The 24,772-nt window shown below is 41.5% G+C and overlaps 1 protein-coding gene across 2 annotated transcripts in view; it reads left to right on the top strand.

Moving 5' to 3' along the window:
* C7H10orf90 (chromosome 7 C10orf90 homolog) overlaps positions 1–24,772 on the top strand; it is a 65,382-nt gene that overhangs the window by 6,376 nt on the left and 34,234 nt on the right. The window lies entirely within an intron of this gene.

Raw genomic sequence — 24,772 nt, 5'->3', positions numbered from 1 at the left:
GGTGTCCTGAGCCAGCACAGCGCCGATGCAGAGCTCCTTCCATGCAGTGCTTCAGCCAGGTAGGTGGAACAAATGCATTCACAGCTGTCAGACAGTCGTACATGTAAATCCTGCCCATAGCTCTTTTGTGTAGCTAGGGCTAGTTTGGCAATGAGTTTAAAATGCCATTTGGGATTTTTTTCCCCATTAATATCAGGCTTTAATAGGCAAAGTTCTCAGAAGGAGAATACTTTTTTTCCCGTGTTGTCAGGTTTTGTTAATGGATCACTTTTCAGGCTGAATTGTTCTGAAGGCAAGGTTTAATCAACAACTATTTGGCTGGCTCTTGCTTTGCTAAAATGTGGTTCAGCTGTCCTTCTCCTCATGTGACTGAGTGAATGAAAATGAGAGACCCATTAAAATGAAGGTGGGCAGTCACCTTCATTAATAACACTGTGCAGCACTGCAAAACCACCTGAAAGTCAGTCTGCAGCGAGGTTCAGTGCTAGCCTGCAAAAACAGCACAACATTTCTAAGCACAATTTAAAGAAAAAAGGTCTTAAAGCAGGGAGATTTCATGTTTGTTTCCTATATCAAGAATTGGATGTGCTTGTTGAATTGGATACAGCATACTCACGCTGGGTATGGTGCACACCGTTGAGGGCACTGTGGATCTCTCTCCTCTACAATCCTTTCAATACAGAATGCAATAGTTGGGGGAAGATACAGAACTTAATGGGAGGAAAGAAAAAGCTGCCTACCAGAATGGACACAGCAAATTGTTAACTGCTGCTTCAGATTTAGGAGGGTTGCTATGGTTTCTTTTATAAAAATCTGCCAGCCACGGCGCTGAGTCTTGCAAACAATGCTGCACGTAGGTGTACAGAGTTACATCCATCACACGTGCAGCGCCCACCCGCGCGTGCCGTGTCAAGGCAGCGCCCAGCACACTGCTGGGAGCTGGGCATCTGCAGGCTCCCTCCCTCCATCTCCTCCCCTTGGGATTAAATTGTTGTAACGCACGTTGAAAACTGCCCGGTGGTAACAGCCTTGGCTTGGTGAAAAGTTCAGTGCACAGCGGGACATCGCTAAAACACCCAAACTTATTTCCCTGTCATGTTCTCCCCTTTTTGTGATCTCGTATTTTTGAATTTCTTAATGCTGAAATTTTTAGGGCAAACGCTGCTTCCTTCCTTTTTTTTTTTTTCTTCTTTGCCTGCATAGTGCCTAGAACAACAGCTCATGACCTAGTTCTGTCTTTTAATTGCTACTGCAATATGAATTTTAATTCCAGCCAGAGTCCAGATGTATTGAGGATACGGAGCACGTGTTGGGGCCAGTGCCATTTATCTTGTAGGCCAGTGTTTCTCAACCCTTTGAATTCAAGGAGTCCTTAACCTTTCTGAAAAATTCTTAAATCATCACCATGTATTTCACTGTTGTCTGGTGATGAGAAATGGAGATAACAACCGTTAATCTAAATGCTAATATGTATTTTCTTCTACAACTTAGCTTGTTTTATTGTTCTTTAATTTTGAACTAAAAATATTAATGGGGATGAACGTGAGCCTTGGGCTTGCATCCTCCAGTGCCCAAGTGAACCTGGCCACAGGTACTGACAATTTCTAGGAGCCTGTCTTATAGGTAAGGAACCCAGCTTATAGATACTTAATATTTTTTTGCATCCTTTCAAAACCATTTTTGATGAGTTATGAACATTGGTGGTACAAAGAGAGTGGGTCAGTTCTGAAATGTGGGTATTGTGCATCCGGTAGAGATCATAACTCGATGAACAAGGTATTAGATTTAGCATACTCCAAAAGAGTACTTTTGGGAACAATTTAAACTTTGCTTACTTAAAGGATCTTAGCCTTTATTTACTTCTCTGTGCTTTAGAATAAACATTGGCTACACTGAGTGCATTCTAAGCATCCCACTGATTTCCTCTATCAGCTGACATTTAGCTGTTGTGCTTAGCTAAGAATTCCTTCTTCTCCTCTAGTGAAACGGGTGGTGAAGGCAAGTTATCAATATGCCTTCTACAGACTGCTCCAGAGAGGGCTTAATTTTAATCATTCTGTGATTGCAGCTTGTGACAGATGTAGGAATCGTTCGGGAGGAAAAAAAATACACATATAAAAATGTAAGCTGTTTTAGGTTAGTTTATATCTTGAATGCTGGGATCCCCTAGTATTGAATAATCAGCACAGAAGTTTAGTTGTTCATATTAAGGAAACTTCAAAATGGAAAAAACAGCAGTTTCTGATGTACACACAAGCATGCCTTACCCAGAACATGCACATAGCAGTCATGTGTGAGAAGGGGAGCCTGTCTTTACGTTATGCCAGTGGATGTAGAATGCAGAAAAGGAGATATAGTGATACCCTGTAGAGGCAGAGGAAGAGAAGAAATCTCAAACAAGTCCTGAAACGTGACTCAGAGGAGCCCAGGGACAGGCAAAGCATGGACGCGTCTGGGCTGAGCATGGTCTTTGAGAAGGCGCATGGAGAGGGGCCTTACTTTCATCGTCACAATATCCCCATGCCCAAAATCTACCTGCCAGACCCTGATGTTTGCTAGCCACTGCCAAGCAAAAATTTAAGAGAAGGCACTTTGAATTGTTACCAGAGTGATGTATTATAGATATGATGTATAATGCAACTTATTCTCACAGTAGACATAACATTAGTGCCATATATTATTAGGGATATTTGATGTATAATGCAGCTATATTTAATTAGCTAACTAAAATGCATTTCCTGCCAAGGAGATGGTGAGCAGGAAGGGAAATCACTTTCTTGGAGATATGCCTTATAGAAGGGGGAATATATAAAAAAAAATAGTGGATAGTGTAGTCTGAGAGACAAATTTAGTGCATTAATGCCCAAGTCTCCCCAAAATCTATGGTACCTTGTAGCTGAAATTTCAGAACACAAACCAGCAATTTAGCTGTAAAATGAATCTCTCTAAAAGGCAACCTGAATGATAATCACATTTTAGAACAGTAAATTCAAATTAATCTAGAAGTTAACAGTAAGATAGCACGAAGCTTCTCTTGGATTTACCTTTGGGAAAAAAAAATGTTCCTCACCCAAAGGGCTGGAGCCTTGCCTTTAGCACACATTCAGACACAGCCCATGGAGTTATCAGTGGTACATCTCTACCTCTATCATCCCCTTGATGCCCGCCCTCACAGTGGCAACGTGAGATCATTAAAGTAGGTTTGGTCTTCTCTCTGTGGAGGCAAGACACCAAGTTTGCTGGCCAGCAACCCGTGCTGGTCTCTCAACTCATCTTCGTGTGGGTGCAGCAGTTTCTATGCCACCACACTGCCCAAAGCCAAAATCTCCCTCGGCAGCATGCAGAGCCCTTCCCTGGCAGCTGAGCTCTTTGCAGTCGCCCTCGCGTACATCTCTCCGGTGGGACACGTGGGCTGGCTCGGTTACTGGGTGTGGGAGGAGGATGTGGCAGATGAGCCAAACACTGCTGCAGGTCCCTCTCCTCTTGCAGGTGGGAAGATGAAAAGGCTTCTAAATGGGTCTCTGAGCCATCCTCCATAAAAACAGGGAGCCTTTTCTTGCTTAGGGCAACTGGCACCACACAGGGTATACGTGCGGGGAGTGCCCCAGGTTGGGGACCCCAAATGTGGGGCTGGCAGGCTGGGCTAAGGGGGGCAGAGCTGTTTCGGTGGCTCCCACTGGGTGCTCGTCCAGCACACAGAGTGGAGCGTGAAGTCCTGCCCCAGGTCTGAGAGAAGCCAAGGACAGGAAGGAGTGAGCAGAAGGATTTTCCAGCTGGGGAGGTTGGGCCCTTCCAACCCTCCCAGCTGATAGATGGACAAGGCAAGTTAGTGCGTAACGACTTGGTTTTAATCACATGTGCTCATTTACTGTCTGGGTCTCCAGCGTGCAGCTCTGCCTCTCCCTCACATCTCAATTCTGCTTTATTAATTTTAATGTTGCTTCTCTTCCCCTTTGTGCTCCTCAGGTAGCAACAGTGTTTTTGCTTGTTTTCGGCATTCCAGCAGTAATATTTCCTGAGACAATTCATTTCTTTAATTTGTTGTTGTTCCGGTGCCCAACGCTTCCCGCTCGTGCAGAGCTCTCCCCGCACTCGAGAGCCTCTCTGCAGTACGTGCATCTTCAACACAGTTTATTTTAATCAGAACTCCCGGAATTCTGTGATACTTCAGGCCAATTTCTACAGTAAATCTGAACACATTCGACACAAACATGTGCAGCCGGTGATCAGACATAATTGCCAACAGTTTCACACCCACAGAATCCTTGCTTGACTCCACATTCCTGGAGACCCATCTTTCCCGACACCGTTTCCAGCAGGAATCTCTCAGTTGCTAGGAGATGGAATTTTTTATGCACTTAAACATGAAATATTTTTAGTATGAAGTGGAGAAATACCCATAGAGTATTCTGGTTAATATTTTTCTGTATTAAAATGGAAGGACCAAAACGCAGTGAGAAGCAAATCTCTAGAGGCTTGGAGGCCAGGTTTGATACAGGTACTATCCAGGCACTCAAAATATTGCTTGAGCCCGTGTCTGCTGCATTTAGTTGGAGCTCTGACAATTACAGGTTGTCACAGGAGACTTCCACTTCTACTCCTGACTCAATTACCAAGTCTCATGCTTCTCGTAATATTACCATTGCTGTAAATAAAGTCAAATCATTCTCCGCTTTCTTTACCATTCTAAGGAAGAAGGAAGTGGCTGGCTTCTAGCATCTAGCATCAAATTGAACCTAAGCTGCAGATGAACTCTTGGTTGCATTTGAATTAAATATCTTCTCAATAAATTTGTGGTTATTGATTCATAGAGTTTAAAAAGCAAAACCTCCCATATTTACTGTCTGTTCCCAAATTCTCACTAAAAGATCATCTAGTACAAAAAGGCTAAAGATACCATGTGTTTGGATACTCTTAAAATTTAACAGATGAGAATCCATAGTAGACACAGTACTTTAGCACACCATTAGATTATGTAGAGTGTTACTTTGCTTTCCATAATGCATTCTTTTCCTTACGCAGCCTAATACTTGTTTTCCTTTTTGTCTGTTATTACATGCTGAAAAGATGTTTACATTAAGCCATTCGTGACTCTTGGTCTTTTTCCTAAGTGATTAGTTGATTGCAGCTCAATAATGTTTGAGTAGTTTAAATTAGTTCTTGCACTTCATGTTTGTAGTGATCTGGGCCTGTCTATATACAACTTCTGAATTGTGTCCAATTCTGGGACTTGCTAAACATGCATGTGTCAGGCAGGCTCCACTTCCAGTATAAGTGCTTGCTTTGCTTTCTCTTGCTTGTCTCCTTTTCCATCTGGGGTTGCACAAGCTGACTGTATGAAAGAGCAGCAGCCGATCATCCCTGGAATTGCTCTCCTATAGGGATGGAAGCCCTCTAAGCTTGGGATCCCCAAACCATGCAGTGCATACCATAGTGCTATTAGACCATTGCATGAGTTGTTCCCATATGTCCATGTCTTGTAGAGGTCCTTACCTTACCCCTATGATTTTACTGGCAAGCCTCTTTCAGCTCAGATGAACTTCCCTGTCTTAGGTGCTTACCCCAATCAGCTGCAGGGCAGTGGGGCTGATGCATAAAGAGATGGGGCTGGATTTGACACTGCCAAGGGTGTATCAGAGGTTGAGGTGCAGAAGAAGTGGGAAATATTTTGAGGTCCTAGGTAGGAGCGGGAGGTTTTGCTATGGGTGAATAGAGGAGAAGATGATAGATGCCTTATTTGCACGTGTGCATGCCTCTGTGGCATGAAGCTTTGTCTTCCTTTAATAAGTTAACCTGGGGTGATAATACAATGTTTGTAAATAGATGGTGGTGGGTTGGAAACCCCACAGAATAGATGTGGTTTGCAAACAAGGATATATTCAGTGTTGTAAAACTTAGTACCACCTTTGTGGGTTTTACAGCAGCAGAAGGAAAAGTCTGGGATGCACTTCTTGATTCTTATTTTTTTAAATCTACTTTGTTAAAGTACTTTTTGTAGTGCAAAATGCCTGAGCAGTCCCTGGAGCAAAGACTTCTTTTTAGCAGCAGATTGCCTCCCCTACTCCTTTATGTGACTTCTTTTATCCTGTGAACCCTGTGTTGCTTTGCCTGGCTCACCCTCCAGCCTGGCTGGGGGGTCTATTCTGGGAACTGGGAAAATACACTTTTGAAGCTCAGGTCAAGAGTCCATCTCCTGTTACTTTAGACCTTTTAATGAGCCATTTACTTTAAACTAGAGAGCCTAGCTGAGACACCTGGCATGGAGTGGGTTCGGGCTGTGGATCCCAGCATCTGGGAAGAAGGTGGGAACTAAGCCATGCCCTTCCCATGAGCCCATCAGCTGCTGCGGCCACCCTCCCCTCTGCTCCAAATCCTCACCCCTCTATTTATTTATCTATTGATTTTTGTCTCCAGAATGTGAGACTTTTTGCATGGGTTCATGGGACCAGGGCACCTCAGAACGCTCAGAGGCAGAGCTGGGCCAAGAGCTCACAGGTCAGCCTGGCTACAAACAGGGGGAGAGGGCTCAGCACAGCACCTCAGGTGCAAAGCTGAGGTATGGTGCTGAGAGGGAGCAGTACCTGCAAGAGGACAACTGCTTCATGGAAATTAAACTTCTCCAAAAACCACAGCTCTACACAGACATCCAACCTCTGCCATGTTGCGGGCTGCGCAGCTGTATGCCAATGTCCACCAAAAGTCAGACAGAAAGAAAATTCTGTATTTACATAGAGATTTCTTCCAGATTCTGACGTTTTGCAGTAGGTGCTGCTGGGGAGAGGTGAAATCGCTGGGCAAACAGTGCCATCGCTGATGCTTTGTGTTAGGAGGGCTCATTAACTCCATAGTACCGTTTGTGAAGACGAAGAGTCTTCTTTTCACAGTGCAGGAGTTTTAACTGTGCCCTGGCTAAAGATTACCTCAACCTGCTATAAATTGAGCTGTTTCACTAATTGGTTTCTTGGTTCATTAGCCAAATTGTGTGTATGAGGGAAATGGAAAAAGCTCAGAATGAATTTCCCTTGCAATTCTTAATTTAAATGGTGAATAATAATTTAATGTTGAACAAAACATGTTATGTGATTTGCAGTGATGGAGCTAATTTTTTACTTTGGGATGTTTTGCCACCCTTAAAGCTCTGTGGGAAAATGATCCTGAGCTGTCTCATTCTGGTGTGGTGTGACACCCGGTAGGAAGGTATAATCATTATGGTATAATGCAGTTATGTCCAATTTGGTATAAAAACACTTTATCACAGGCTGTTCCTCCTCATATATTATTGTAAGTAGTGAGAGAGCAGAGATAAACAGCAAAAATCTTAAAAAGTCAGCTTAATTGCAATGAATGCCGGGGCCCTATTTCCTCTATAGCTATTTAAGTATCAGAAATATGATGTGTCCCTGGTTTATTCTTTCCAATGCAGTGCACTCAGCTAAAAATCAAAGATTAACTCTGAGCAGCTAAAGCAAACAAATTCTACTAATTCATCAAAGCAAACACTGCAGAATTTAATCTGTTTTATGAATTTTCTACCATTGATTGTTATGGCATGACTGGGGCACGGGAGGTCATTTGCGAGCACCGAATTGCTAGTTGTGTGACAGTAAAAAAAGAAGGCTAAAAGAAAGGTTAAATTAAAGAAGCTGCTAGAAGCTATTTTTGTAAGATGAATGTACATTATCTAAATTAATAACAGTAAACCTCCAATTAGCTGAATGTTGATGCAGAATTACAGCTTTATAAGGTAAATACATGTTTTCTCAAGCCAAAGGGTTGGGTAAGAAAATAGTTAGCTTGTAAAGTGTAATAGGGTTATAGGTAGATGAACGTTTGCTGTGAATCGGGGCACAGTGACCTCACTGCTGTGGCTGACAAATTTTACAATAAATCCCTCACTGCTTCCAAACAGCCCTGCAGACAATGCACCTTGTTCTCCAGAGTATCCTCCCATAATATGGGTGGGCAAAAACCTTGAATGTGCTGCTTTGTTCTTCATCAAGCAGCTTTGCTTTTGTTTTAGAACAGAGGTTTATTCTTCAGCTCAGCGTAAGCTGTTTTGGCACAAATAAATTTAAAGTGGGGCCTCTAAAATTGTTTCTGCTTAATTTATTGAATATCTCTGAAAATATATCTCAAAGAGAATAGCGGCTATGAACTGCCCTTTTGTCTTTTGCATTCTATACAGACTAAGATAATTGAATTATGTAGTTATTGGGACAATTTTCTCCTTGGAGATGGTAGAATCTTTTTGCAGATTGTTTTTATGTGAAAGGTGAGTTAGGCTCTTAGATGCATCCTCTTCCAGTAACACACTGCATTTGCTGGCATTCACGAATACTTGCAGTTTACCATTTGGCCATGTATGGGAGTTTAAAGTCATTATGACCTTGAATATTATCAAGGAAAAAATCTAGCCTGAAAACAAACATACAAGGAAGAAAAAAACAACAACAACAAACAAACAAACAAACAAAAAAAACAGTTCACCATTTTCTCTTTAGGTCTTCTCTTCCTCCTGTGCTAGAAGATATAAAGTTATTTGCCAGCCCCCTGAATATTTCTAAATGGTGCCCACAGTGTCTCTTAAGAGGCACAGTGATGGGAACATACCAACAATGCTAGGTCGGAGTAAAGATTCAGTTACATCATGATCCTAATTCTGGCCAAAAAACTGAGGGCAGAGGATGCGGCGTTGTTCCTGGCACTCCTTCCTGATGTCCTCGGCCAGGGACCAGGGACCTTCCTGAGCTCGGAGCAGCCTCTCTGTGATCTTGATTAATGCCAAGGTTGTACTTACCTTCCATAAGCTTGCCTAATTGCTTTCTGAATTTGTTCTCTGTGTAGGTTTGTGGCATTTAGGTCCACAATTTAATTGTGTTGTGCAGAAAAAATATCTTGTAGTCTGCATGTTAAATAATCTAGCTAGTAGTTTTAGCCCCCCATGCCTCTTCCCAAGCACCTTTTGAAAGCTGTTTGTGATTTATTATTATTATTTTTAGGCATCTATCATATCACTACTCTTGACTTTTGCTGACAAATCCCAACTTATTTATTTTCTTCAGATTTTGCAGCATAGGTCCCCTTTCAGGGCCATTCTGGGACAATATTGTTCTTAGTATACTTCTTCTATTTAAGCAAGGAAAATGAGTTTTAGTAGAAGTTGAGGTACAGCTGTGTACATTTTGCTTATTTATCCAGTTTCCTGTATATTTTCCTTGTTTCTTGGCTCTGCTCATTTGTCAGACTGCTCTTCTGCTATTTCTATATAATTCATGCTGTTTTGTTGTTGTCTTGCATAGTGTCCACTGATTTATCTTAAGCCCATCATATTTCTGAGATGCCCGTGATATCAACATCCGCCTTTTTTTAAAACAAACAGACATTCTGGGTTACTCAGCACTTCTATGCTTATTAGAACTTGCAGAGTATTGCTTTGGTTGCTATTTTAATGCTCCATGTATAAATGCAGTCTTACTTGTGTTGACTGTTCTTTGCAAATTTTATTTTTTATTGACCTGAGGCTCTCCTTATCCTCTCTGTCCAAGGAGACTTTTATATCCATCAACTTTACTGCAGTTTTTATTGGAGGAGAAGGGAAGGTGGGGTGAGGAACAAAACACTCTCTCACCTTTCAAAGCATTACCTGTGCTGTTCTATTTTGGGGTAGCTGGAGCCAGGCTTTCCTTGCAGGCCTCCTTGGTCCCTAAGTTTTCCCAATAAAGCTTTCATCTTTCTTTCTCTCTGTTGCATTTCCCTGTGCATGGTCTGCTTTATTAGGATGGAATTATTTTTTTTTTAACTATTTTTCAGTGAGGGCTTTTTTTTTTTTTTTTCCTGCTCTGTACACCTGTGTCTTCCTCAGTTTCTCTAACTGACTATCTGAGGGGAGATCGCTCTCCTGAATGCTGTAAGTTGTATTTCCAACACACGTAATCAAAGACAAATAGCTATATATGTTGCTTGACCCAGATCAGTGGTTGGACACCAGCCTGCCTTTTCCATAATTCACTTTTTCCTTGCTTTGATCCCCACGGATGTTTATTTTACATTTCTAGCAATCTCCGAGACATTTAGCAAAGGCTTTGGATATAAGATGAATTCCAAAATCCATAGCTTCTCCTCATAACATGTTTTTGAACTGAAATCCTCTTGAAAGGTCACTTGAAGGCTTGAAATGCTTGAGCATTTAGATTGTTGTTGATTTTTCTAATGGTGATTGACTAGCCATCAAGCTCTTCTACCAGAAACAGAATAAGTGATTGTATTTTCTTTTCTTGTAAAGCCCACTGAACTTCTCTAATATAGCTGCTGGTGCAACTGCAGTATGCACAGACGGGTATCCAGGGAAATGGCACGTGGGGCAGACTAACCAGTTCAGAAATCGTGGTGCAGAAGAGAAATCACTTCATAAGTATGCACTGTACTTAAAAGAAAACACTAATCCATTTCTAAACATTAACGATGAGCAGTTCATTTTCACAAATATGGGCATGGCAGTGTTTAAGGTACAACAGCTCTGTACAGCCCCAGTGTGATCCTATGGTGACTTCTTTTTTGTTGGTAGCTGATTTGTATGGGGCTCAAGTGAATGGTCTTGCTTATCATACCAATTATATAATTTTAGTTGTTGTACAATTGACTGTGGATGTGTTGTATGTGATAATTAATTTATAGCTCAACTCTTGGTTTAATATCTTTTCACCAAGTCTGTCTGCTATATGGTTTATTGAGTTCACAGTTCTACAGGCAATCCCAAATAGTGCATAATTTCACAGGCATTTTATGGTAGATTAGAACACCAAATTGACTCACAAATGGTTGAAGACGATTCCTTTATAAAATAAATAAAAATAGAGCTGTCTCCCCCATATTTGGGAAGATCAAATTGCTTCTAAGACTACTTACAAATGTTAAAAAAAAAAAAAAAAAAAAGAAAAAAGTTACCATATAGCTAAAAACTTCAGTATTTTTCATATTTTAGCATTGATCTGCCTATGCGTGAGTTTGATGCAGTTTTAATTAGTCTCCTTTAAGCAGCATGATGGGGTGTGTAAATTTTCATGTGTCATCTTGGTACTCTTTTCTCTTTGAAATCAGTATGTCTCTCCTGCTCCACTTTTAGTTTGTCCTTAAAATACTTTTCCATTTAGCTTCCAGGCTTTAATGTTCCATCTCTGCATTGACAAAAATGCAGAGTATTGAGTTATGGTAGAAAAATGTTAGTATCATATGGTGATATTTTTTCTTGGGAGTATATAGATCATGTAAATAAGGCAATCATTGCTGAGAAGTTAACTTCAGATTTTTGGTTTCTCCAATACAAAGTGCCAAGTCTTTTCTTGAAAATGAAAGATCATAAGCACTTTTGGGAATTCAGCAGCAAAAATATCTAAAATAGCTCTGAGTATCCCTTTGTGAAAAGCTGCAAGTCTATTTTTTGTAATGAGTGATTTTAAAGAAAAAGCAGGTTACTCATACTTTCTGGAAAAGAATTAGCTTTATCTAAGGCAATCAGTGTTTATTATTACTTCTGCATTTGGAGAAACAAACAAACAAAAAAAGAACAACATAGTATCTCAAACTTCTTGTTGTTCACCACAATTAAACAAAACTTTATCCTTTGAAGAACGTGTAACAGATCTTTTTATGTTCTTATCAAATGTTTTTCAGTTCTGTATAGTTTTATATCATCTTCTGCTTGGCAGCCACATGGCAGACATTTACTCGCTGTCTTTTGATTAATTCTCTTACTATTCCAGAGCATAATATACCTAGTTTGTTTAGAGAAAGGGAATGTTTCGTATTTAAAAATCCCTGTTATTGGAGTTACCGCATCCTTGGAGATTAAGTTAGGTCTCAGTCCCTTCCAAATCGTGCAAGTCAAAGGTCCTGTCTTACTTGTCCCTGAGGAATCATTTACAAAATGTCCCCAGGTGGAGTCTAGTTTCCAACTGATGACTTTACCGTGTAGGGCCTAACTGTTTCTAATCTTACACATTGATGGGTCTGTATTTTATGTCTCCGAGACACTGAAACTGTTAACTGCCAAATTATCCTCCACTGTAATATGTGGGTTATTTCTCCATAAAATGGACTGACTTCACAAATGACAATCCCTTCCTGCCAAGCTCTTGCATTTTAAGCCATAATTATTTCTGGCACACGGTGCCGTCCGATGAGCCCTTGTTAATCCGCGTTATTATCTCGGGTAAGCTGCTAGTGCCTGACTGATTTAAGATGGGAAGGGCGAGCAGAGCGGCGCGAGGGAGCCCGAGTCCCCAGGCCCCGGTGCTGCTCCACGGTGCAGCCGGCTGGCTGCGGCTCGCTCGGGCCAGCTTTGAACTGCCGGCTTTTTCTTTTTATGAGCAATAACCTCCATCCAGTCTTTAAAAGGAATGACTCAACACTTTCACCTTCTGAAAGGGAAAAGCTGTATTTTGAAGTCTATAATGCATGAAGGTGTCGGAAGCCTAATCTAGTATAAACTGCCTTCAGTCAGCCCTCTTAAGCACCAGGGAAGAGAAATGAATATCTGAAAAGCACCAAATAACTACAGTTGCACTCAGATTTCATGGCTATATGTGATAGAGGTCAGTGACATAAAGCTGTTTATTTCTTCACAGAAAGCAGTGTCTGTTATCAGAACTTGCTGAAGGCAAAGGTATTGGAAACTCCTCCGTCAAGGCAACCTGCTTTGCTGCAGCCTCACGTCGCATAGGGGCTTCCTTCCCTCCTCTCTCGGTTACTTTTGACCCAGCTGCCGGAGATACCTTTGGGGTTGGCTCCTTAGAGACTGAAGTTACAATAATTTGGAGCACAAAGTTATGATAATTTGGGTTTAGTGTATTCCAGATCTCCATCCAGTAACCACTAACTAGAAGCTGGGGTAGAAAAGCAGGGGCTTTGGAAGAGTCAATTAAATGTTGGAAGTGTCGGACCTGTGTCTCGGCTGGTTTCAGGGAAGTCAATAGCACCTTACTGATTTAGCTTTACTTTTCTAAAACAACAGGGAACTAAACAGGCAGTGGTGTCTGAAGGGAGGGAACCTTACAAAGCCCGGCTCTATCCTAGCACTATGGCTGCTGCACCCTAAAACGTTAACTGATACCCAAGGTATGGGGACGTCAGGTGCTCAGTTTTGGTACTTGCTTTAATAAAAGAAGATAGAAAGGCAAAACACCGCCACCCAATTGTGGATTAATAAACTTTCCTTAAATGTTGAATGAAGTAGATAAATCTGCATTTATATACCTGTCAGCATTAACATTCTGGCCAGGGTGTTAATCCCAATATTACTGTAACTAATGCAGTACTACATTTAGAGTAATAAGACAGTACTAAATCAAAGTGACATAGACTAGAATGACCTTCTAGAATAATGCTTTCAGTCTAGAGTATGAGCAACATCTTTGCCCTTTTATTTAAAATAGCATAAATCACTTGCTGAAATGTTTGTTTACATGGTAGATCACTTTTACCACATTAATTATCCAAATAGTATATTTATTTGTATATTTATTCATTTATTGGTGTCTTTTTTTTTTTTTTATTTCACTCTTTAAAAGAAGGGCAATATCCTGAAAGTCTGTGATTTGATTTGTTTCAGAGGACAAGATGTTTAACCCAAATGAGCATAAGCTCCATCATGCCGTTGTCTGCTACTCCAGGTATCTCTGCAGTGTGTCCATGTGTAACATCAGCACGTGCTGTAGGATTGCAATTAACAGAATATATTAAGTGGTGTATAAAACAATAGTCCTGAATTTTTTCTTTCTTGCCATTATTTGACCTTAGTGTTTTGAGTGGTTACAGCAGCACATGAATTTTGCAGTGTTCCTCTGAAGCTGGCTTCAATTGGTAGGATTTTAATTTCCAGTAAATACTTCAGGTGTAAAAATTGGCCTTTTGCTCCCAATTTCCCTGAGCAATGCAATACTCAATAGAATCAATACCTGTGTATACACATCTGTTTATCACTCTCACAAAGTAAATTTCATGAATGTATCATGGGGAACAAAACACAAGATTTCTAAGCTCCAGCAGGAGAATAGATGTCCATGGTTTAAAACAAAATGTTACTGCCTTGTGACCCTGTTCACATTCTCATGGTGGGACAGCTCTCAGGGTGCTCTCAGAACACTTTTATGTGTGACCCAGCAAGAGCCAAGCTGTTCTTCATTTTTCCTCTTGGCTAACAACTCACCAAGATAACTTTTTTTTTTTTTTTTTTGAGTAGAAATGGAAAAATGTCAGATCTGAACAGCTGAATAATAGCTGAAGCTACCCCCTGCCCTAGAAAATCATTTAAAGGTAATGGAAGTTACGTCCAGTAATCCAATAAAGACATCTACCTGAGCTTATTGGCTTCAAAAAAATTAAGATGATGTAGTTGTGCTGTGAGAAAGGGGAAAAGCCATTGCATGCTACTTGGAGAAGTGAAATCTCGATTTCTGCAAGGAGGGATAGCATGTTCTGGCTAAAACTGAAGTATTTTGCTGGACTCTCACAGCTACCTGCAGTGGGTTTGTAGTGTCTGGGTGCAGTGCGTGGAGGGGTGGGAAGGGTATTTTCACAAGGATTCAGAAACCAGGTGGAACTTGGCATTGGGGTTTGCAGATACACGTATTAACTGAGTCAGCTAATGTGACTGGCAGTGAGTAACCCACTGGCACAATGCATGTGCAAGTCCATTGCAAGAAGGTCATGTAAATCATTGCAACCTAATCCATAAAAATACAGGCTGTTTCACAGGAGTTTTTTCTTTGACACTTTTGCTAGGTTTAGAGAGGGCAAGGAGGGGGAGAGTCATGCTGCATCGTTGAGAGAGTTCAGCTGGGAGCCAGCCCAAAAATGAGCATGGATGCCCTGAAATACATTTTGCGTGAGGACCATGGCAATGGATAGGCTGCACAGTCTGACATCTAACCAAAATTTCCAGCTGAAACTTCCCCAATAGAAGATTCCACCCCACTCTTTCCATTGCCAGGGCATACAGGCTCGCATTGACTCTCTGTGTGAGGATGAATCTCCCCCAGTGCACAAAGGTTGTTGCTCTTGGCTTTAGGCAGATCACCACCTGGTATGTGAGAACCATCCCACCTGAGCATCGCACTGAGCAGCAGGTGCATCCTGCCACAGGGTAGTGAGCGCTTAGCGTGCTCCTTGCTAAGCCCCAAAATGCAATATATGTCCTGTAGGTCATTCTGCAGCTTCTAGCAGGAGAATTTAATGGTAGTTAATGTTGGAGAGAATATTGTTGATGACCAAGAGGTTTTTGAAAGCACATGCAGCAAAGTCTGTCTCCTCTAAGTAGTGGATTTGAGGAGACCCTTAGGATCAACTGTCATCCCAGAGCACCCAGCAGGAATACTGGAATTGAGAGGGGCCAGAATTTGGCTGGGGAGCTGTGCTGGATGCAGAGTGCTGCTAAATTATTTAATGGCTTACGCACTGGCTCTGGATCAGAGATCGTTGCTGAACAGAAAAACTGTAGGACAAACAATGTGGTGGCGGTAATCATCCGTAACGACTTAATTTTGCCTTCGATAGATAGTTGCTTCAGCAGTTTGTTATACCAACGTAAGCTGTTCAGTTATTACTGCACACCACATTATTCCAGGTATTCTCTGTAGTAAAATTTGGATTTCCAATGCCATGACTATCATAGCAGGCAAATTAGGAAGGTGACTACTCCAGTTATGATTTGCTATGTGACTTTAAACAGGACAGCTGTATGTGATTATGTCTAAGGCACAGCAGTACTGAGGTCAAGCAGTTATGGCATCATTAGGTCGGCTTTCAGCACTTAACTTTCCTTTATGGCTTTGAAAAGCCTCTCAGTTTCCATAATCTTAGCATGAGGTTTCTATATTTTTTTTTTTTTTTTTTTTTAGAGAATGAAAACAAGGAGATGAAATTGAAAATAGAGGCTATCAAGAGAGAGGTGGGTATGTGAGCAGCAAAGCTGATGAAGCCCATGAGTCAGTACCCCGAGTCTCACCCTGCTGCTGCTCTCTCCCCTCTGCATCTCCTCACCCATCCCATTTTATCGGTCCCCAATGCCTCCTTGCTGCTCCTGACAAAGAGCTGTGACCCCTGTTGCACTGTGGATGTCCTGGCTGGCTGGTGTGTTCGCCAGTCAGCTGCAGGTCATGCAAAGGAGACCCAGTGATCTCTCTGTGGTGGCCTCTCTTTTCTACAAAACCATTTTATTTATTTATTTATTTGCAGGAAGCATGTTGGAGATGAGCCATTGACCTTTCTATTACATTGGTTAAAACTGCCCATGAGCTCCAAAGCCCCATGTCAGACAGACAGAAGGATCGAACACAAATTAAGTTCCTTCTGGAAATCTGGCTAAAAACTGGATCCAAGTAGAGAGCACAATCCAAAAGGGTTTTGTTTGTTGATTGGTTGGTTTTGCTTTGTTTTATTTTCCTTTTTAATTGATTCACCTGCAGTAAATAATTAAGAAAAAATTCAGGACTTGTATAACACAGGAACAACTTTCTTGCAAGCATAGCTGTGCCTTGCTATCCAGGTGTTTGTGTGGCTACAGGTATGGGAAAGACTTTACTCATAGGAGTAGCTCCTGCGGGACAACTACTGTGAATATGACTACTCACATTTTGAAATGTTTTCCAGATTGGCCTCGTATCACAAGGTATGGAGGACTGAGTGTGTGTGTTATGAATGTATCACCCTAGAGCAGGGAAGTCTTGCAGCAAATAAAGGAAAATGCATTTTCTTACCCATCTGTTGCAGCTCTGATATAATAATTTGGGGCTGGAACTTTTAGTTGAGCACAAGAAATGGCAGATACGAAAAATCAGGAGTTTGGGGTTGTTGCTAGGCAGCAGGTTTTTGCTTCCCTGCAAAAGCAGCCGTGGCTGCTGGGTCTGCCCAGGCTGCTCGGGCAGGGGGCAGTGGGTGCTGGTGACGCCCAGCCCCACTTGCTCTCATTCGGGTGAGATCCACGGCCAAAAGACAGCCTGCAAACTCTTAGTATCATTCCTTGCCAAAAGTTAAGGTTCTGAGGGTTTTTACATTTAATCATCAATTCTGAGCTTTTCTGCACCCTTCATTTCTGAATTGTCTGTGATTTTTTTTTTAAAAAAAAGGCAATTACCAGTTATCGGTTATGTTGAACCATTGAACCTAGTGATAAAAAGAAAATCTCCTATGTCCTGTTCTGTGTTCCTACTGCTGTGTTTCTGTTTCAATCTCTAGAAGGATCTGTGTTTCCAAACCTGTTGCAGTGGAACTCGGAAAGGCTGATTTTCAACATCAGACAAAGCACGGCTGTGTGTTAAAAACACACCATAAACAGAGATTTGTTTTATCTTCCCTTCAAAAGGCAAGCGTAGGTATTATCTCACCAACTGGAAAGTTTTACGTGGCAGAATAATTACTAAGTTCACCTGCATGAAGGGTGGTTAGATTTAGAGTTGAGGCAAGTCAGCGGTGACTGAAATCAGTGGGAGCTGTGTAGTCTTCTTGTAAAATAAAAGGCTTCTTTTTGCTTTGTCATAGATCTAGAGACTTGGAACTCTAACTTTTTAGGCTTTGTACTTATTTAAATCCTGGCAATTGTGTTCTTACCCTGTGAACACTGATTTTTTCTTTTGCTTCTAGCCTACTGCATCCACTGTTATCAAGCAGTTTCTGATGTCTGTAATCACAGCAGTTAATGTGAACAACTTTTCAGAAATAAATACTATCCCAAATATTATAGAAAACTGAATGCTTCCATTATACAGAAGTAACATGAAAGGTCTATATTAAATCTGGCATGACTGGTGCTGCACTGAGTTTAGTTCTGTTGTACAAATTGTTTAGTGTCAAATTTGGCTCATGTGAACATCCTTTTTTTTTTTTTTTTTTGTGCTTTGGAAACAAAATTGGACTAACATAAATGTGTTTTGGAATCTCTACTCTTGATGTCTTGACAAAAGCATCTGTACCAACAGCATCTACCAATTCCTGAAGCTACCACTGTATTAAGAGTATTAACAAGAAAAAAAAAATCAATAAAACAAAATCCCCGCAGCAGGATATATATTGAGTCACAAAATGCATGCATAGCCGACAGTGCACAGGTTTTCTCTTATCCTTTTTACTGTTTCTTGTCTTAAAGTTACGCTCTCACAAAAGCAGATGAGAAGTAAGAAATATCGAATTACCTCTAGCTCCTATTATACATGAGCAGCGTTAGACAAATGCACACATTTTGTAATTGCTGCCGGTTCTGAGTAACACTGGTAGAATTTTTATTTACAAAACTCATTTGTACCATTAAATTTTGTGTATGTTATGGCCTTTACATGCATACACGTAGCAACGCTAAAATAACTCTTCATAAATACACTTTTTGGCTGCAGCACTGCTTTTCCTTTGTTTGCTTATGCACAACATTTGTCATGTTTACAGTCACTGAAGAATTTTTTTGTCTGTCTTAAACATTCTTGTGCTTTCAGAAAAGGACATGGTCACTAAAATGCGGATGTGTTAATACAATGCTGTGAAGGAGACTTCAGGAGTGGTAGAGCACCACTTCCAATAGCTCTTTATGTATGAAATGTTTCCATTACTTGCATCTTTGTTTTGACATAAGCCAAATAATGGTACAATAGATACTACTGAATCTCAGTGCAAGGTTCAGAATGCCTCTAAATTACAGAGATAAGTGGAACCTGAAAATTTTAAATTTTAATGAGGTTTGAACTCTTCTCCTTTTGTCTCTGTCTCCTGTCTATGTTCTTTTCTGTGTAAACTTCTGGCACTTCTAGTGCTCATATTCAATGTTTAATTCAAGACTGTCTACCCTTAAAAGTCAGTGTAACACACGTCTAGCACAAAAAGGCAAACTTCAGCAGCCACCCTGTTCTGTTTTTTCTTCCCTCTGGCATCCTGGGCCATGGTGGTGACTGACTTTCAGAGCCCATCAGCCCAACGGAGCCCATCTCCATTTGGTTTCCACTCATATAGGACGATGCCCGCCCCACCACCCAAGATGATTCCTCTGCTGGTGCTGCTTCCAGAGCTGCTGAGGCCCTGCAGGAGGACTCCTCTTAGAGGAGAGGGCGCCACCAGACAGGAACAAACCACAGGTGTCATCTCCCTTGCACTGAAGCCAGTCCTTGTTCATGCCCCTTACCTCATTTTGGGGATGGAGCACCTCATAAACTTGGCAGGATTACACAGAGGGGGGTCTTCTTCTCCAAAGAGAATTTTATTTATTATTTATTTATTTATTTGTTTGTTTATTTATTGCTGCTTATGCCCAATCTCCCACTACTTTGCAAAATCCTCTTAGGAAAATGTGTCCAAGCCACACAGAGTACCCATCTCCCACAACCCCGGTGAAATATATGGACAATACTGCTTTTCTTTTAGCAGTGCAGAGAGACTGGTCCACCAGTCATCAGAGTGGGGAAGCCACGGAGCTTCAAGACCTCCCTTGCTTGGCTCATCAGCACTGGGGAGCTCAGCAACTCACTCCTTGTCCCAGCTTCTTCCTTCTACTCCTGTAGGAATAGGAACCTGCGATACTGAGGGCATCTCTTCCATTTCTACAACAAAAGGACTGAAGAAAAATTATGAAATAAATGGTTTTACTGTTACATGATAGTATCCCTCCTGATTCAACCCAATTCTCCATGCTTTAGATATCATACCTTCTAATAACCTGTCTTTGAGCCTCCTCATTCTATTCCTACCCTATTTTATAAAAAATCTCGGAAGCGCCTCCAGAAGGGAGCTCCAGTGCCATGTTATTTAAACTAAAGAAATCAAATCTATGTCAGCTTATATCTTTTTGTGTACTTCCATTTGAGTCTCTGGCCTGAGTTATGTTCACACAGCTGGGCTTCGGCAGGTTTGCTGAGTTAGTTGCTGCGTCCAGGAGCCGAGATTTGTTAGCATAAGCTTATGCTGCCTAGAGAAACCTAGGAATGTGTTCCTCCCCATACCGCTGAAAATTTAAACAAACAAATGAGCAAAAAAAAACCCAAAACCCCAACAAATTAATACAAAATGAAACAAAACTTGTGGAGGAGAAAGGTGAAAAGGAAAAAATAAGAATATTCTTAGTTAACTCTGTGTGTGTGTGGTTTTGTGTGACAGATGTGCTGGGGAAGATTCCCCACTTTATTAAGTGAAGATAAAAAGTAGTAGAAATGTGTAATGAAAACACAATATTTTTCTCTTATGCATAGGTTTCAAGGTATAATTCCTGTGCTCTTTCTAGCCCCCTGATGAGCACCTTGCTTCTAATGGCATGGATAATGAGAGATTTACGATTTCTGGCTTTCTGATAGCAGACCAGAACTCATTTGTCCGTTCCGTGGCGGATCCTGTAATCATCTCTGCAGGCAGTCAGCTACAGCTTCAAGGTGTGCAAGCAGGGAGAGATAATTCAGTTAACAAATCTCACGATGTTGCTTGTAATAGAAGAAAATCCATCCTGACATCTTAAAAAAATATTTTTCTATTTTGTTTACATAATGAATCCTGTTCACACTGAAATGATTTCAGGCTGCGTTGCTTAGCCTGATTTGAAAATCTTCCCAGCAAAGCTGCCTTAAAATACTGTTATCTTTGTACAACTGTGTTCAAGCACTTTCTTTTGTGGCAAGGTACTTGTTTATATTGGGTTTGGCTTTTTTCACTGCAAGAAAGATTTCAAGAAAAGAGCTGGCAGCTGCTTTCTCTCCCTTTAAATCTATATTGCATTTGACCCCCATTGTAAGTAGGTGCCTGGTACTTGTAACAAGAGGTGCAGCAAAAATGCTGTAACAGGACTGATGTACTCTCCCTCTGTCATCCTCTCTTGATGGGTAAGTACAGCGTGGTTTCTAGCTGCGTTTGAGCTATCAGGATGACAACATGTGCTCCTTAAGTATCTTAACTTAGAAAAAAATGCTGTCTGCTCTTACATGAAGGTAGCTGAATGTCAAATCCCGTGGAGATGAAAATCAGGTGTATTTTTATAAGCATAAGGAAAGTAAAATCCATGTGTGGCTGTGGGGTCACCTTCCTGCCTGCCCATGTCTGTGCCCCACCTTCACTGCGATGCTGCCGTCAGACCGTCATCAGTGTGACACATCACATCCTTCTTGGACTTGAGATCACTTCTGAAGGCTTTGGATCCCTGAAGGAGGGTAAGACTGCGCCTGCTCCAGGGCCTTCTGGAGATGCATCACTCTCTCCACTAACAAGCAAGCCCAACATTCTCCAGCAGATTCCCTATAAATAAATTTAATATCAGCAGGAACTTAAGCACAGTGAGGGATTTTCAGCACTTGTCTCTCTACTTTTAGTACTGTGCATGTGAACTTTAGCTTGGTTGTTCAGATTTATTTTAGAGTTGACAGTACTCTCTGCAGTTTTATGGTATTGTTTCTTTATGACACATGAAGAAGACCAGGAGAAGCGGATTTGGTTCTGGTGTTTATTCTGACTTGGCTTTCATCTTAGGCATATCTGTAATGTCTGGATGGTTTTTTGGGATGACTCACTTCAGATTTTCAAAACTGAATTATGATCTCTTCCAGCCCTTACAGAGAGGGAAAGCAGTGAATCTTTAACGATGACACTCTGTTCCTCAAGACTTCCACAGGTATTTGAATTAAATAAGTCACAGGAAAATTTAAACAAATATGATGTTTTAAACAGAGTTAAGTATAAATGAATTCCTCCAAGTTGGTTTTGATAGTATGGTTTAGGTGCAGATAACTTAAAATAGGAATAATGCATAACAAGAGAAATAGGCTTGAAAAACATTTTAAGCTATGCCAAAGACATTGTGTTAATTGAGCGATTGCTCTTGGGCCTGTGCCTAAGCCAAGCCATCAATGTCCTCTAGCTCCCAGGCCCTGAGGGGGAAATCTGTGTGGTTTTGGGCACTGATGGCACTGGTTTGGGGACCGAAGTGACCCCAGCAGTCATTGACCTGGGAGAGAGTCCAACTCTCTTTGGAGGTCTTCTAGGTGATGGGCTAAGGATCAACAAAAAAGGTCATTTTTTAATGAAATGGAGAAGTTCTCCCCTTCTCATACTGGTGTGTATGTTCTGCAATGCTGTTTTACAGTGTTTTGAGGGAAGTGCTGGAGGCTCCAGGAGTTCATTTTGAGGTGATGCTGGCGGCTCAGAGGGGATGTCAGATGTGGTCAGCATGGGGCTTTGAGCAGACCAGAAGAGATCAGAAGCGCTGACATGCGTTTGAAATTTGTCAGCATATGAATAGTAAATGAATGAAACATGCAACTTTCATGACAAAAACTGGAGGGGAGGCCAGGGCAAGTGCTCTAAAGTCATTCCAGCTCTGCCTGGTGTCACTTTGGCCGTCACCAAAGGCCACCCCAGCACGGCAGTCTGCATGCTTCCAGCAAGGACCTGAAACACTGGTACAATAGTTATCCACAGCTTGTTTGCATGCGAGTCTTGAGTGCTGTACTAAACCTTGGTTGGCTACGAACCAGGCTGTCCCCGTGCATGCCAAATACTCACGGTGCACTATTTTTCACCGGCACCCTCACCTTTGCAATTTATCTGTGCTTCAGCAAGCTGAGTTCTGAGTACATCTTTTCTGAATCATTATCTGAGCCGGCTGCCAGTTGGCCTGAGGCAGACATCCAGGCACTCGAGACTGGGAGAATCGGTTCCAGCTGCACTCTGTAATTAGGAAAACCCTGGTCTGTAGCCGGATGTCCAGATGCCTTGCCAAGGAGCATATCATTTGGTTCAACAAACAGTACGGGGGGCAGGGGGCAGCGGTGGTAAAGGGAGTGAAGATGCAATAGGACAAAGTTCATATGCCAGGAACTGCTCCTCCGTTCCTCACCGCATCTCCGGTTCATTAGCTGGAGAGGTGGGTCGCGGTGGGAAGGGAAGGGCTGGGGAGGTTAAGCAAATCCTCAGGATTTAACTCGGTGAGAAATAAGTTTCTCGTTCACCCCACAGAGATAGAAAGCACTTGAAATGCCATTTCTTTCAAGCTTTTTCACCAAGGAAAGACTGAACTTTGCGTTTCATTGTGTAACAAGAGTTACAGTGCTGTGTGTTTTGTCAGCAATGAGAATCCGCATGAAAACTCTAGGACACATCTCAGCTAAACCCTTGTGCTCTCTGAAGAGTCTTCATTCCAAAGATTCAAGCTCTTTTTTTAAGGATTTTTGCTTGTTCCAATGACATTAATTAACAAATCTGAAGCTTCCAAGATTATACTTAATAATGGGGAAGTTACCGGAGCTTTTGCCACCACTGTCATTTAATCTATTTCAGCAACCAGATTAAATGACTTGCCAAAAGTTTGAGTGTTTTTCAACAATAGGATTCCCATAGTAACATGAGAATGTTGTTGAACAGGATAGGGTACAAAATACAATGCAAAACTCCTCTCTGGATGATTTAGCAAAGAAAATACATATTCCCTTCTCTTCCCACCTCACTTCTTCCTATATCTCCTGCTCCAGAAACAGCTAGCTTTTAAGGTTAAATGATTAAGAATTAACTGAGCTGCTTCAAAAGGTCTGTGTGAAATCGGAAGGTCTTACTATCACAGGAGGTTACATTTTTAAGAATAATTTACAAATTATACATAATTTACTCTGTGGACTTTGACAACTTGTTCTTGCTTGACCCTGTGGTATTCAGTAATTTCTCTTGTGCTGAAAATACATTTGAATGAAACTCATGAAAGACCATCTGGCAAAACGTCTTTCTAGGTCTGATTTATCTCAAGCCAGAATTTTGGATTTCTTTGCATGCTTCTTGACATTCACAAGTTGATGTTCTCCTGTTGTAGCTTCTCAGTTTGACCTGAGACAACTGTGGTTTTCTTACTGTAAACTATTTGAGGAAAATGTTGATAGCAAAGATGTTGCCTTAATTACATCCGCTTTGTTTGTGAAACCTCTGGATTTCTTGAGGTCTTGCCTTAACTCAATCCAACGATTTCTTCTTTATCCTTCTCTGCAAGTTATTTCCTATTTAGTTGTTTAAAATAAGTAGGAAAGACACCATATGTGGCAGGTTTTCATCGCAAAAGTATTCACGTGTAATTCAGCAGGATCCTGATATGCTGACAATGCCTTTCCATGGAGCCCACTCAGCAGTTACCACTCTCTGCTCCTTGTGGACATGGGTGGACTTTGTCCCTTCAGGACCCATCTTTCTGGTCCTTCCCTGAAGGAGCAGCACCTCCTTTTTGCCATGCATCACAACAATGGGGAGCAGGCTCCAAGGGCATCTCACCCATGATTTGTACCAGCAGGTACCATGATCCAGTGCTAGGTCAGGTTCACTGCATTTTCACTGATTTCAGCTGTGTGTTAATTCTTTGCCAAAAAAACGTACAGCAGCCCTTCCATTCCAGCTATGTTCTGGATTCTTTTTTTCCCCATACTGTGGCTAACGAGTCCAGTTTTCTCCATTGCTTAGGACCTTCTTTTGCTCAATGACAAGAGCAAACATCTGTGTTTTTTTTTTCATACCAGCTATGTATGTACATAGTGGCACTGGTGCCTCGGAGCTGTGCCAGCAAAGTATTAAAGTATACTTTATTAAAGCAGGAAGTTCATCAACCTGTTAGTGTTTTGTGATTGCTGTCTCATGGTGGGACTCAAGGAAATCAGTTGGTGGGGGATAGACCTGACACCTTCCCCCTCTTTCTCTTCTACTCCTTAGCTGTACGGAAAGTTACGCATAAAACTTGCTGTGGTGGGTATGGTTTAATGGGCACTTTTTAAAAGGGGTACTGATTTATGTTTAT

Source organism: Cygnus olor, chromosome 7 (assembly GCF_009769625.2).
Source record: "Cygnus olor isolate bCygOlo1 chromosome 7, bCygOlo1.pri.v2, whole genome shotgun sequence".
Classification (NCBI taxonomy): Eukaryota; Metazoa; Chordata; class Aves; order Anseriformes; family Anatidae; genus Cygnus; species Cygnus olor.
This window is presented reverse-complemented; position numbering and strand designations above follow the sequence as displayed.